Raw genomic sequence first — 15,741 nt, forward strand, 5'->3', positions numbered from 1 at the left:
GTCCTCTGCTCTTTCTTGCCTGGCTTCTTCCCTTTAACCTAGTGACTCATCTCCAAGGGTGTAAGTAGTGTACCCTTTTCTCTCATTCCAGTTGACTTCACTGAGTGCTCTGATGCCCTCTGTACTGTCTCTAGCTCCTGTGTGCTAAATTAAATAATGCCATTTTTAAGAGAGGTAGAATAATGGGAATTCCCTGGCGGTCCAGTGGTAAGGACTCCTTGCTCTCACTGCTGAGAGCCCAGGTTCGATCCCTGGTCGGGGAACTAAGATCTCACAAGCTGCACGGCACAGCCAAAAAATAAAAAAAAATTAAAGAGGTAGAGTAAAGACTAGGAATGTGATGGTGGGCAGAGGCATCTTTCTTCTTAACAGCTTATGCTCAAAGTATTAAAAGGGGAAAATATGAACTTAGAAAAACACTATTTACTTTCCCTTCTCCAATAGATGCACACTGATGTGCTCATTTAAGTATAGAGTTTGAAAAATGATGATAGCCAGCTGAGGGTAGAAGCAGGTGTGACAAGAAAAGAGGACTCAATAATGAAAGAGGTAAAAAAAATGCGTTATAAAGCAGAATGGGTGGTGAATATACGTGGGGAGTGAAGACGAAAAAGGAAAGACATTGGGGTAAATGAGTAAGAAGTGCTTGAAGAGACAGTGAGAAGATTCGATGGAAAAAGAGGAGAGGGAAGATGAGGGTGAAATGACAAAGAAGTACGATAAAGGAGGAACATGTGCCCGGAGAATGAGAGAAGAGAGTAAAATCTACCATTCGATGCCACTTTCCTCAAAAGAAACTTTTGTTCCAACTTGAAATGCAGCATCTGTTGGCAAGTGGGGAGTGAAATGACAAGGAGTCAGGAACTTAACAAAGAATTAAGTGACATTTCAGCAGAAATATAAAACTGGCCCGTGATTGGTTACAACAGATTCTTCTGATTGCTTCTTTTTCATCTTGGAAAAATCACTTTCATTGCAGTTTTTTTTTTTGTTTTTTTTTTTCTTTAAATTTCCAGTCAGCATACTTGAACTGTCCTCAATATCTACTTTTAGAGAAATTTATTATTTTTTAAGATAGCCGTAATCAATTGACTCCTTTGAAGAAGGGTCGTTGGGAAATCTGGAGGGGATTCAGAACATCTGATACCTTATTAGTGTCATGGGGAACCCTACTATAAAACTATTTCAAGTAAGTTGTAAAGAATTGGATTTTTTGATATTGTCAAATGAATGTTTCTGAAAATTACTGAAGCTTCCCTAAATATACTAAAAAATGATGCCCTATCAGGTCGAGTGCTAAAATCTTAATCTGAATTATTTTGCAAAGAGGGGGAAATGGACTATTCAGCAACATTTTACATACGTTTCTTGGGTGTCTTCTCTGCAGGCACTATGCTAGGACTTGGGGATGTAAATAAAATAAGGCAAGGACTCTGCACTCAAAAAGTGTATGTTCTACTGGGAGAAACACATTTTGACAAACAATTCTAACACATAAGTGCTGTCATAAGAAAGACGTCACAGAAAGACGTATTAGATCATGTGCAGAATCACAGAATTTAAGGGGACAGAAAGCAAACTCTCAGTAGTAGCCTCAGAGGGGTCGGAGGAGCACATGTCAGGAACGAACTTCCTCCATCACAGGTTAAGTCTTCGTAATGTTCTTTATGAAGAATACAAGTGCGACAGCCTCTAGTCTCAACATTTATCTACCTGATTATTTTCACTAACACTACAGTTAAAACTAAATGCCATTATTAAGCATCACCTTCAAAATGACTAATCTCTAAAGGGATTTTGGTCTCCTAGCAACTAGGCACACCTACCCTGACCCTATGATTTTCTCCTTCTTATAATGTCAGATAAACATTTTAGAAATCTCTGTTTCACTTCCTGAAACTTATTCTGAAATACAATGAAGCACAACCATCTTACTGATCAAACAGAAACATCTTCTGATAAAAATGAGTCTCATCTAAGGACTTATCAAGCCTCCCTTTTTTTTTTTTTGCGGTGCGCGGGCCTCTCCCTGCTGTGGCCTCTCCTATTGCGGAGCACAGGCTCCGGACGCGCAGGCTCAGCGGCCATGGCTCACGGGCCCAGCCGCTCCGCTGCATGTGGGATTTTCCCGGACCGGGGCACCAACCCGTGTCCCCTGCATCGGCAGGTGGACTCCCGACCACTGCGCCGCCAGGGAAGCCCAAAGCCTCCTTCTTTGGGAGGTATACATTTGTGGTTTTAAACAAGGATTCTTTGCTAGAAATTGTAGTTCACCAATATGTGTTATTTATTAAGCTCTTACTGTATGCGGGATGCTGTATATATATTTTTTTCTATTTTTTAAGTCTTTACATTAAAGGCACTGTGGTAGTCAGTCCCTAAGATGAATCTAAGGTTCACCCCTAAGATGACGCCCATTGGCTCCTCCTCCTGGTGTCCACACCCTTGTGTAATTATCTCCTTTTGGGGTTGGTCTGGATTTAGTGACTCATTTCTAAAGAAGAGAAGAATATGGCAGAAGTGAAAGACTGACACTTCAGAGATTAGGAGATAAAAAGCCTGGTTTAACATTCCGGGGCCCTTTCCTGCTTTCTAGCTTGCTTGCTCTGACCTGCTGTGAGCTACCCTGGGGCAGGAAACAGAGGGAAGCCCTCTGGCCAACCCAGTGAGGAATGAAACCCGCAGTCCAACAGCTCAAGAGGAACTGAGTCTGGCCTCCCAGACACGTGAGACTCCAGATGAGACTCCGGTCCTGGCTGATATCGTAACCGCAACCTCTTGAGAGACCCTGAGTCAGAGGCCGCAAGGTGAGGCAGGCCCAGATTCCTGACCCACAGGATCTATGAGGTAATAAATGTTTGTTGTTTTAGGGTTTGTTTGGGGGTATTAGATAACTAATGCAGGTATTACCCCCATTTTAGAGGTAAGAAAACTGAGAAACAGGTTAGGCATGTACAATACTGCAGCTAGTACCTGAGCCAGGATTCTAATACATGTCCATTTAATTTCAAATCTTTTGTTATAGTACTCTTTCATTAAGTCCAACTTTTGCAGTAACTGTGATGTGTGCCCCTCTGTCCTAATTTACATAAGTTTTGCCAATCTTCTGCTGCTTTTATGGGTAATCTTCTCAACTACTCTGAATCTGCATTTTCTCATCTGTAAAATGTGGGGGCACATATGTAGTGCTGGCTTACCAGGAAGCTTGCTGGGACTTCAGTGTCTGGACATTTGGAAAGAAGCAGGAGCTAGAACTGCAGAGGGCTTAGACCAGTCAACAGACTCACTAGAGGCAATGCCTTTGGGTGGTTGCCAGCAGCTCTTACCATGGTATTGACAAGAGCCTGGAGACCTCATGGTGAGGGCCAGTATCAACTTAATAGCAGTTGTGATCTTGTGGATTGAGTACAAGTGTCTCCAGGTGGACATGACTTGGGGCCAGATGGGTAGCAGCAGCCTTGCTGTTTCAGGTGGTCAGTCCATGAGGTTTAAAGCAGGATCACAGCAATGGGCTAGGCGTGCAGAAATGGGGTCCAGTCCCTAGGTGGATAAGGTTGGCAAAAGCTAGAGAAGATTCTAAGTCTTCTGAGTAGGGCTGGGGAAGGAGACTAGAAAACATAACTGCTCTTCTTTTTTGTTTCAAAAAAGAAACAAAACAAACCAAAATGTTTTTGTTTCAAAATCTTTCCAGTATCCTTGAGGCCTTACATGATCTAGGCAGGTCTGACATGATCAGACCTCATGTCAATTCCTCTCTGCTCTGGCCACACCGGCCTCCTCACTCTTCCTTGAACACACAGGCAGACTCCTGCCTAGTGCATTTGCACTGGTGGCTTTTCCTGTCTGGAAAGAACTTCCCCCAGATATCCTCTTAGACGATTCTCATGTCCTGCAAATCTTTTCTCAAAGGTCACCTTCTCAATGAGGCCCGCATTGACCACACCAGTAGAATAGCCATCTGCCCTCCCCCTCACGTGTATACTCTGAATCACTTTCCTCAAAGCTCTAACCAACCTCTAACATAAACACTTCCCTCATTTACTATGCTTATAGTATAGTCTCCCTCTTACCAACAGAACATATGCTCCACAGGGCCAGCAATGTTTGCTTGTTTTTAGTTCACCGAGGTTTCCTAGGTGTAAAAATACTGTGTCATATATCTGACACACAACGGATATCAGCTGAGTGAATGATCAGTATAGAGCACCTCCCTATTCTAGAGACAGTATCTTTATTAATGGAACCTCAGGCCAAATGCTGTTGCGTGGCAGCTGCAGCACAGCAGCCACTCACACTGACATCAGTGCCACCTGTACTTTCCTCACGAGCACTGCCTTCCCTTCCCTCCACCAAGCTCCCCCTCTCACACCAACCCTCCTGCATACTACAGCACACAATTCAGTTTCTCTCTTCATAAACGATGAGCCTAGGCTTGTAGCTCCCATTTTCTAAGCAACTGTGAGTTGAATTAGACTCTATAAATCCATGAGTTTGCATTGGAGCCAGCACTCCGATTATGAGAGCTAAGGGCAGAGAGAGGGGGCAGGTTGCAGAGAAGCTAGAAACCCAACGGGAATTTAATTAAGATGGGAAACTACCAGATCCCTCTTCTCTGCTCATTCCAGGATCTGGTTCTTTAAAAAAATATTGGTAAAGTATGGGAAGAATAATCCAAGAAACACCCCTAGAAAAAGGGCAAGAGCTGGATGAGTCTGAAAATTCATCTCAATACCACAGAGACTCCTGCGTGCAGGGGCTTCCCTGAGACTTGTGGGGACGATGACAGGCAAAATGACTCCTGCTACTGTCAGAAAGAGGGGACACGCCGAGGAGAATGAGACCAGAACTCTAAACACGAAAAAGAACAGGCATAATCCAAAAGAACACCACAGAGGCGAAACATAAACACACAGAAGATGGGAGCTGAGGGCCGGACCCAGGCCTGAACCTAGGCTGACCCGGCCACATGAAGCCCTCACTGCCCATGGTCCTAGAAACAGGATGGGAACAAGGTGATGTCTAAGTCCCTGTGATCACAGGTGCTGGTGGGACAAGGCTCTACCAAAGGGACAAGGACAAAGGAGAAGAGAAGATGACCCAGCTGAGGAGTGACCACACCCAAGCCCAGGATGCACTGAGCACTGGTGCACTGGGCACTGATGCACGCCCCGTCCACGCTCGCTCTTCAGTCTTCCCCATCCCACCCCGGCCCCCAACAGCAAACGCGTGCATGCTGGAAGATTCTCAGTGCTTCCGTTTACTTCCCGCCTCAAACTTTAGGAATCTTCTCCTTTATTTATTTATTTATTTATTTTGCGGTACGCGGGCCTCTCACTGTTGTGGCCTCTCCCGTTGCGGAGCACAGGCTCCGGACGCGCAGGCTTAGCGGCCATGGCTCACGGGCCCAGCCTCTCCGCGGCATGTGGGATCTTCCCGGACCGGGGCACCAACCCGTGTCCTCTGCATCGGCAGGCGGACTCTCAACCACTGCGCCACCAGGGAAGCCCCTCTTCTCCTTTATTAACCCATCAACCCCACAAGACACAAATTAGAAACGAGAAATTCATATCCGGTTTTTTATTTTCCATAAGGAAGTAAAACATTATTAGTACAACGTGGGGTCAAGTCAGGGATGGAGATGGCCCAGCGCTGCCTCTGATGGAACAGGAAAGCTGACTAGGGAAGAGAACACAGGTCATGTGGAGAGGGGGTCCTGGTGGGCAGGGGTGGGCCAGTCTCCCAACCTCCTCACGTGATGCTAATAGGAACACAGACACATTCAGATACCAGCTGCGAGAAAAGAGGTCAGGGGACCTTGATGTCACATGGCAAGAGAGTGAACAAATTTTGCATCACTAATCTCACACAGAGGCAGCTGTCTCACACCGCAGAAGAGAACAACCGCGAACAAATTCAGGCCAGTCACTAACTGTTGACATTCTCAACAGTCCACGCGTGCTCAGAATGTCCCACTCAAAGAATCTCCATAACCCTGTTATGTCCCCTCTGCTCCAACCCCTCCCTCACTCCAGGCCCCCAGGGTCTCACCTTTAGGATCTGTGAAAGACACATCAGAGCACTGATCATTTTCACTGACTGGGGTAGAGCAAAAACAGGATGTGGTCAAAGCCCAGAGATGTGACTAAGAGAGAAATTATGGGCTGGGTGAGGTCCCGGCCATGGGCTCCTGCCTACACCCTCCCACGGTTCTCAGGGATCAACCCCCATCCCCACCCAAACTTAGTGCAGCCTGAGCAGAGCTCCCTCCTTTTTTTTTTTTTGGCTGTGGGAAGAAAACATCACGTGAGAGGCCAGGGAGAAGACTGGACCATGAGATCCTAGACAAACCCCCTAGTCCTGGACTACAGAGAAGTTCCTAGAACTGTGACTGAAGACTCAGGGCAGGATGGGGAAACATGAAGAAAGGGGATGCAGAAGAATTGGACCAAATGCCCTCCTGGACGTCTGTCCTCAGCAGGGACCTTCCCCTCCGATCTTTGAATGTCAGGGATCAGGTCCGCACACCAGAATTATCAAGGCGAAAATTTTGTCTTTCATTCTCACAAGTGCTTTACAAAAAAGTAAGGGTTAGCAATTAGCTCCAGACTGGGCAAGTACCTGTGTGTGGATCATATTTCCCATTAATGAAGCAGGGCCAACTTCTACCTAAGGCTTAAAACCCTCCAATGGGATAAGAAAACTCGGATCCCCTCCCTCCCTTCCCTACCTGACCTGCTTCTTCCTTCACATCACAGTTCTAGTCACCACAGCAGGGACCACAAACAGAAACAGGCCAACAAAGATGCCCATGGTGGGGATGGTGAGATGAGGGGCCCAGACCTCAGGCTTGAGCCCTGACCTTGCTGAAGGTGTCCAGAAGGGCTTCTGCTTTCTCTGGGAAGCTCCACCTCTCAGCCCCCTCCTTATACCATCTCAGGGTGATGGGCTTGTTGCACTAAGCAGACGTATCTCAGCTCCTCTCCTAAAGGCATGCCCATGGCCGCCCACTTCTGGAAAGCCCTTGTCTCCGCAAGTTCCATGTCCTGGATCTGGAACTTCCTGTCACACTACCAGATCAGAGCGATATCTGCAGGGTAGAAGCCCAGGGCCCAGCACCTCAGGGTGACCTCAGGGGCAGAGATGAGGTGGTGGGCTACGTGCATCTTTGGGGATTCTGAGGAGGAAGGCTCAGAAAATTCACACTTTGGGTTACCTTCACAGGCCACTGAAGCAGCACTCTTGCCCATCCTGAGAATGGACAGGACAATTGGTTTAGCAGGAGGAAGCAGAAACCCCAGACATCAGCCTGGACTGGCGAATCTGGGATAATCTTCTACTCCTTGGAAAGTTCTAAAATCAGGGTGAGAGCCTGTGGTAGGAGGCTCCAAGTCTCTAAGAAGGAGAACACAGACTGCTGTTTCTGACCGGGGTAGAGGGTGAATGACTTAGAAATACCGGAATCAGGCCTCCAAGGATGTCCTCAGGCAAAGAACAAGAGAGAAGGTCGTGGTTCACAAGACAGCTGCCGGGGTCAAAGGGAACAGCTGATCAGTCGTTTCAGGGATCGTCTCCCCCTCCATTGCGAGGGACTGTGTTCCTTAACAGTCCTTTAAGGAAACCAACGTTAAAAATTAAGTTGTATTATTTGGTTTATGTAGCAGTCTCAAAAAGACAGAACCGTAGTGGTGGAGAACAGATTAGTGGTTGTCAGGAGTTGGAGGTGGGGCGGAGGATGTGAACACAAAAGGGAAGCCTGAGAGTGTTTTGGGGGTGACTAAACTGTTCTATTTATATATTGGATTATGGTGATGGTTGTACGAATCTATGCATGTGTTAAAATTTATGAAATTGTACATCAAAAAGAGTCGATTTTAATGTGTGATAATTAAAAATAAAAATAGAAAAAAAAAGGAATAAAGAAAGAAAGGCGAACCCTCTGGGCCAGTCGCTCTGTAGTACAGAAGATGAAAATCTAGGTGGACTTCTCCTTCTACAGAGCAGCAGGAGGGGCGGTATTCTGACGCTGATTCCACTTTTCCCTCTTGTGGGAAACTAGCCCCAGCCCAAGGGGAGGTCGGGGAGATCCGCTTCAGCGTCCCCGTCCTGTCAGATTCTCCAGGTGTCTGGGGTACCACTCCACGCACTCCCGCTCCAAGTAGTTCCTGTGGCGCTCCGCCTCACCGGCTGCCTCCCGCTCGCGCGGGTGATGTGAGCCGCCCTGCCCTCCGCGAGCTCAGACCGCGCCGTGGTTCAGGGCGAGGTAACCGGCGCCATCAGAGGCGTCCTGTTCACTGTACCCAGCGGAGGAGGCGCGCAACACGGGACGGATCGCATCCACCAAACCACTTGTGTGTCTGAGACCCTGGCCCCGCCCCGACCAGCCACGCCCACACAACCCCGTCCACGTTAAGCCCTGCCCACTTAGCCCCGCCCCAAAGCCAGCCTCTCCCGGACCTCTGGGCAGTGATTATAGCCTAAACCAGGGGTCCGCAACCCCTGGGCTGCTGACCGGTCCCCGTCCCCGGCTTGTTAGCAACAGGGCCGCTCAGCAGGAGGTGAGCAGCGGGCTAGCGAAGCTTCATCTGCTGCTCCCCATCGCTCGCGTTACCACCGGAACCATCCGCGCTCCCCTGCTCCCGAACGAAAATTTGTCTTACACGAAACCGGTTCCTGGTGCAAAAAAGTTGGGGACTGCTGGCCTAAACTGAAAATGAAACCGGGTGAAAGAAGCCGCGGGCTCCTTCCGGGTGGAAGGGGCTGGGCGGGCGGGTGCCGCAGCCTCCCAGCGAAGCTCGGGGCGACCGCGGTCCATCTGTTGGGATGGGGGTCATGACCTGGAATCAGGCACGGGTCGCTCACAGGGTTCGCTCTGGTTGTAGTAGCCGCGCAGGTGTTCAGGCTCCTGGTGAAATACCAGGGCTCCCGGCCACCGGCTGGGACGCAGTGTTGAAACACTGCAGAGAGTGGGAGCATGGCGGTGGGGACGCGCTGAGAGCCCCCATCTCCCCACCCCCGCACTGGTGCCGGGGCCGAGGTCTACGCGGCCGGGAGGGGAGGAGAGGGTGAGGGGGGTAGAGAAGAGGGGAAAGGGACAGCGGGACAGAGAGAGGCCGCGACTTTAGGGGTGGGCGAGAGGAGGGGGCGGGACACGGGGGAGGGCCGGGCCCGGGTCCAGGTGGCGGAAGGGCAGAAGAGGCTTTCCCCGGGGTCCTCAGCTCCGGCCAGGCGGTCCCTTAGCTCTTCCTCCACAAATGCCGTTTCTCTCTTGATCCCGCACTCCCGGGTCCGTCCACCCCCTCCCCGTCCCCGAGAGCAGCAAGAGGAAGGGTTAGGGCGCCGTGATCTGGATCCAGGGGGTCTGGGAAGAATCAGTCCCGGCCCATGCGGACTCTTAACCGAGAATCTCGGTGACCCTGATTGACTTCCCCAGAAATCGGACCCACTATGGGAGGGCGAACTGGGGCAAGATCGCGTACTCTAGCAGGAGGGTCTGACACAGATTGTGAGGGGAAAAAGTGAACCTCCTGGCGGATGGGGATGCCCCAACACTGAGCTTTCTGTATCTGAAACACTGCTCTCGGGTCCTGAGACCCTGAGAGCCACACCCAGGACCTGGTGTTTGCCCCGACCCCTCTCCTGCCTTGAGCATTCTTTGTCACACTGTCTCCCTTAGTCCTGCCCCAGGAGATGACTCATCCATTCTCAAAACATTTTGAATCAATATTATATGTACATAGTCTTAGAATTAGTGAGGACCCTAAGGATAATTTTTTAAAAATTTTTATTGGATTATAGTTGATTTAAAATGTTGTGTTACAGACCTACTAGAGAATGAACTTGAGGATACGGAGAGGGGGAAGGGTAAGCTGGGACAAAGTGAGAGACTGGCATGGACATATATACACTACCAAATGTAAAATAGATAGCTAGTGGGAAGCAGCCGAATAGCACAGGGAGATCAGCTCGGTGTTTTGTGACCACCTAGAGGGGTGGGATAGGGAGGGTGGGAGGGAGGGAGATGCAAGAGGGAAGAGATATGGGGACATATGTATATGTATAACTGATTCACTTTGTTATAAAGCAGAAACTAACACCATTGTAAAGCAATTATACTCCAATAAAGATGTTTAAAAAATAAATAAATAAAATAAAATGTGTTAGTTTCAGGTGTACAGCAAAGTGATCCAGTTATACATATATTAATTCTTTTTCAGATTCTTTTCTCATATAGATTATCACATAAGTTTGTTTTCAATATCTGTAAGTATGTTTCTGTTTTGTAAGTAAGTTCATTTGTATCATTCTTAAAAATTAGATTCCACATATGAGTGATATCATATGATATTTGTCTTTCTCTGACTTACTTCACTCAGTATGATAATCTCTAGGTCCATCCATGTTGCTGCTAATGGCATTATTTCATTCTTTTTTATGGCTGAGTAATATTTCATTGTATATATGTACCACATCTTTTTTGTTGTTGTTGTTGCAGCGTGCAACTTGTGGGATTTAGTTCCCTGACCAGGGATTGACCCGTGCCCCCTGCAGTGGAAGTGCAGAACCCTAACCACTGGACTGCCAGGGAATTCCCAGTACCACATCTCTTTTTTTTTATCCATTCCTCTGCTGATGGACATTTAGGTTGCTTCCATGTCTCGGCTATTGTAAATAGTGCTGCAGTGAACACTGGGGTGCAGGTACATTTTCTAATTATGGTTTTCTCTGGATATATGTCCAGTAGTGGGATTGCTGGATCATATGGTAGTACCCTAAGCATAAGTTTGTTTATGTAGGTTTTATCAAGCAATATTTACCATACTAGGAATCAAACAGTTTTTAAAATTTTTGTTAATTTATTTAGAATGGTATTAATGACCTATTACATGATTTTTTGAGAGATCTATCCTTTATTGTAATATTTGTAATAAAACATAATTGCAGGGACTTCCCTGGTGGTCCAGTGGTTAAGACTCCATGCTTCCATTGCAGGGGGCATGGGTTCGATCTCTGGTTGGGGAACTGAGATCCCATATGCCACATGGCCCAGCCAAGAAATAAAATAAAGGTGTATTTTTAAAATAATTGCATTTAACACGGAAATGTGACTTAACTGCCTTTTGTAATATTAACTGACGGTGTAATTGTAATGACGTAGTTGAACTGCTGTTTATGCTTCTCCCTTATGAATGCCAGGCAAAAAGAGTAGAGAACATTTGCCATAAGTGTATTTATTCTGAAGGAAAAGCAAAGGTATGCTAATTAGGCATCTGGCGTCAGCTGTCCACTTTGATACTTGCTGCCCTGTTGATCCAAAATGTAGTATTTCTGCAAATATTTTTCCGACTACTTTAAGCATGTCCCAGGTTCCCAGTGGGAACCAGTCACAAAACCATCAGTAAATATTCATCTTTAGTCTTTTGACACTGATTTTTTCTTTTTTTTTTTTGCAGTAACCTCCTATTTCTTTTAAGATTGTCATCTCTTCTCCATAGCTAGTTGCCTTCTGTCTTTGCCTGTGGTGAACACTGTTCCAGATTTTTGTAAAATACCTTTTTTTTTGGCTGAACGGTTGTCAATTGTTTGGACTTAACTCAGTGATTGATTCACAGATTCAGGAGAGTTAATGGAACTAGACTTTACTCTCTCCATTACCATTCCTTCCCTCAAGTAGGAGTTTTAATTTGAAGATGACAATTAAATGTGACTCAGCTTCTCTAACTGAGCCCGAGACAGAGATTTCTCACCGACCCTGGGCCATGGGTCTTGAGTCAAATCACAAACTCATACTGTTCTCATGACAGTGGACCAGGAAGCCACAATCAATCGTTAAAAATCATTTTGCCATTTTTGCTTTGAAGTGAATGATAAACATTTTGTGTTTCTACTGTATGTTAAATAGTCTGCTCGGAGTTTTGTGTATATTATCTCTAATCCTCACAAGGTAGATTGTAATTTTCCATCATTCAGTTTTGGAAATTGAAGCTCTAAAGTTTAAGTAACTTAAGTTCAGATTGTTCTTTATGAACTCTAAGACAGCTCTACCTGACCCTGAAGTCCCTTTTGTTCCACTAAGCGAGCCAGTTTGTCTTAAAGGGCTGGGTCTGGGGCAGCTGTGGGCCCAGGGGCTGTCAAGGCAGCAAGCCTGCTGATGGGTGGGGCTGTGTCCCTGCCTGGCTAGCTGCTTGGCTGGAGGGATCCTAGTACTGGTGCCAACAGGCTGGTGAGGGTTGCGGGGTAGATCCCAGTGCTAATAAGCTAGGGAGAGGATTCCAAAATGGCACCTGCGGGCACTAGTGTCCACGTGGTAGAACACGCTCCCCAAAATGGCTGCTGCCAGTGTCTATGTCCCCAGCGTGAGCTCCAGTTGCCTCTTGCCTCTCTGAGAGGCCTTCCAAGATCAGCAGGTGGGTCTGATCCAGGTTCGTTTCAAATTACTGCTTCTGCACTGGGTCCAGGAGCTGTGAGATTTGGTGTGTGCTCTGTAAGAGTAGATTCTCTATTTCCCACAGCCCTACGGATCTCCTAAAATAAGCCCTGCTGGCCTTAAAGCCAAACATTATTGGGGCTCCTCTTACTAGTTCAGGACCCCCAGACCGGGGAGCCTGATGTGGGGCCTGGACCCGTCGCTGCTTCGGGAGAAACTCTGCAGTTGTAATTATCCTTCCATTTGTGGGTCACCCACCCGTGGGTGTGGTTCTTGACTATATCATGACTCTACCCTGCCTACCTGTCTTGCTGGGGTTCCTTCTTTGTATTTTAATTGTAGAAGATCTTTTCGGCTAGTCTTCTGTTTTTTTCTCATCAACAGTTTCTCTGTAAATAGTTGTCATTTTGGCGTGCCTGCGGGAGGAGGTGAGCTGAAGGTCTTCTTCCTCCACCATCTTGCATCTTGGCCACTCCTCAACAGGGCTCCTTCTTCTTCTTCTTTTTTTTTTTTCTTCACCTTCTGGCTGCACTGCGGCAGCTGGGATCTTAGTTCCCCAACCAGGGATCGAACCCATGACCCCTGCAGTGGAAGCATGGAGTCTTAACACCTTGACCGCCAGGAAAGTCCCAAGAGGGCTCCTTCTTAATGAATTTATTTGCAACAGGAGTTGGGCATTTCTGTCTTCTCCTTCTGTACTGAGCCGTGGGGTGATGGCCGGTTAGGAACTGTTTCTTTCTTTGCTACCATCCCATTGAATTCATGAACGCAAGCTCCACTGGTCACCAGATGAAGGCAATCAAGGGGCATCCCTTGGGCAGCAGCCCCTCCCCCCAAACTGGGCACCAGACACATGTACAAGCTCCCCTCTGAGAGATTCTGGCACTCTGGAGCACAGCAGAGGATCGGGCCTGCCCTCTGAGGTCTCTGGATAGAATCACAGTCAGCCCTTAGATGTGTGTTTAGTTAGAAGACTGGTCCCCAGGCCACAGCTGGGAAGATGAGCTAACAGGGCTCTTCCATGGGCTCCTTAGTCTGTTGCCTCTCTGCTGAGTCCTGGGGGTGGTAGCTGGCTAAGAACTGTCTCCATTGATTATAGTCCTATGGGGTCCATGAGCATAAGCCCCACTGGCCACCAGGACCAGGCAATCTAGAAGTGTCCCCTGGGCAGCAGCCACAAAAGTGGGACTCCAGGCGACAAGCTCCTCTCTGGGAGATACCAGCAGGCTGGAGTGAGACAGAGGGAGAGCACAAATATGGCACGCAGCAGCCTCTGTCCCTGAAGAACCCTTCGGTATCCTCCAGGTGTGTGCCAAACCAGAATCCTGCCCCTCAGGCCAAAGCTCCAGGATGAGCAAATAGGCCTCTTTCACAGAAAGACTGAGGCTGTGTGTCAGTAAGCTGTCTGTGCTATGCCCTGCTGGTGGTAGCTGGCTAAGAACTGTCCCTCTGTTGTACCAGTCTCATGGGACCCACAAACGGAAGCCCCACTGGCCACCAGAGCCAGGCCATCAAAGAGCTACAGCTGCAGAAACCCAGGCAACAGACAAGGGTACAGGCTCCTTTCTGGGAGGTACTGTGAGCTGGAGCAGGGCAGAGGGAGAGCGCAAACATGGCACCCACCAATCTCTGTCTTTGGAGACTGTTTCAGTAGGCCCCTAGACGTATGTTAAATTAGATGACTGTCCCTCAGGCTAACGGTGTAAGTTAAGCAAATAAGTGTCTTTCACAGAAAGTCTGGGCACTTTTCAGTCAGCTGCCTCTGTGCTGGGCCCTGGGGTGGGTGAATCTGCATAGGCAAGTCCTGTAGGCTGTTTCTCAGTTCACCATTGCCTTGTAGGTCTCATGGTATTCAAAGCTAGCTGTTTTAGGGGCTTGTCTTTCAGGTCTAGCTCTTAAAAATTGGGGTACTAGATGTGGGGTTCAAAGCCTTTACTCCTCAGGGAGAGACTTGAGTTTGTGAGAGTTCCCTCCCAATTGTAGGTAGCCGTGCCAGGGGTGGGGTAACGTCAAGGGTGTGTCTCTGCCTCTCCTGACTCCTTTAGTGTGGGAATTTCCTAGTTTGCCTGATGCGTAGAAGTCACTCAGCAGCTAGTTTGGGTTTTGGTGGTTGTTTTTTCAGAGTTAATTGTTCCATATATAGCTGTAGATTTGGTGTGTCCATACGAGGAGGTGAGCTCAGGATCCACCTACGTGGTCATTTTGAACCAGAACCTATAGTCTTGATAATATCTCTTTGTTGTTTTTGTTGAGAACAGAAGGATAGTTATTTGTGTTCCATGAGGGCAAGTTGTTTTTCCGTTTCTGCTTGTTATGCCCTTTGTCACCTATTGCCATTTTTGCAGACTGTGTTTTCTGTATTTTATATTTCTGTTTTCTTCTGTAACAAACCTTCAAAATTTTAAAAGCCACACTCCAATTCAAGTATTTCAACAAATATTTATTGATCATTTACTGGGTTCAAGGAATTGTGTTAAGTTCAGGTTGGGATTAGAGGCCAGGCTGGTTCCTGTGCTGAAGGAACTCATGATTTAATAACTTTGAGGAACTTCCCTGGTGGCACAGTGGTTGAGTCCACCTGCCAATGCAGGGGACATGGGTTCGAGCCCTGATCTGGGAAGATCCCACATGCCGCAGAGCAACTAAGCCCATGCGCCACAACTACTGAGCCTGCTCCCTAGAGCCTGCAAGCCACTGCTGAGCCCGTGTGCCACAACTACTGAAGCCTGCGAGCCTAGAGCCCGTGCTCCGCAACAAGAGAAGCCACCGCAATGAGAAGCCCGTGCACCGCAACCAAGAGTAGCCCCTGCTCGTGGCGACTAGAGAAAGCCTGCGCGCAGCAATGAAGACCCAACACAGTCAAAAATATATAAATAAATAATAACTTTGAAAAATCAAGCTTGCCAATAACTATTGTGGTCAGTGCTGAAAGAAAGGTACAAAATGCTAAAGAAGTCAAAGAATGAAAAATGTTTTCTTGGATATGCAGGAAGCTTTCAAGAAGTAAGAGACATTTGAGTTGGGTATGAAAAAATAAGGTACCACTATACGTATTTTAATTAGGAAGGGATTTATCTTTTGCGTGTGTGTGTGTGTGTGTGTGTGTGTGTGTGTGTGTGTATTTCTTATTTTTAATTAGAAAGGGATTTAATTCAGGAATGTTGGACATGCTCAAACAGTATGTTCTATATCCTTCTGGCATGACTCCTGGAATAATGCAGAACTGGCCCAGTAAGACACTTACTGCCTCTGGGCCACCACTGGGCTTGTGCTTTCTTGACTCTGGAACCCACTGCCATATAGCAGCCTAGATACCA

General features: G+C 47.5%; 1 long non-coding RNA gene across 1 annotated transcript; it reads right to left on the reverse strand.

Annotated features, from left to right (window-relative positions):
- Nucleotides 1-5,562: 5,562 nt before the first annotated feature.
- LOC117199761 (uncharacterized) lies at nucleotides 5,563-6,162 on the reverse strand. Its single transcript, XR_004481095.2, has 2 exons — nucleotides 6,049-6,162; nucleotides 5,563-5,790 (listed from the first exon to the last, which is right to left on the reverse strand). It is a non-coding gene; the product is annotated as an uncharacterized LOC117199761 (long non-coding RNA).
- Between the last annotated feature and the right edge of the window lie 9,579 nt (nucleotides 6,163-15,741).

This window comes from Orcinus orca, chromosome 8, assembly GCF_937001465.1.
Source record: "Orcinus orca chromosome 8, mOrcOrc1.1, whole genome shotgun sequence".
Lineage (NCBI taxonomy): Eukaryota > Metazoa > Chordata > Mammalia > Artiodactyla > Delphinidae > Orcinus > Orcinus orca.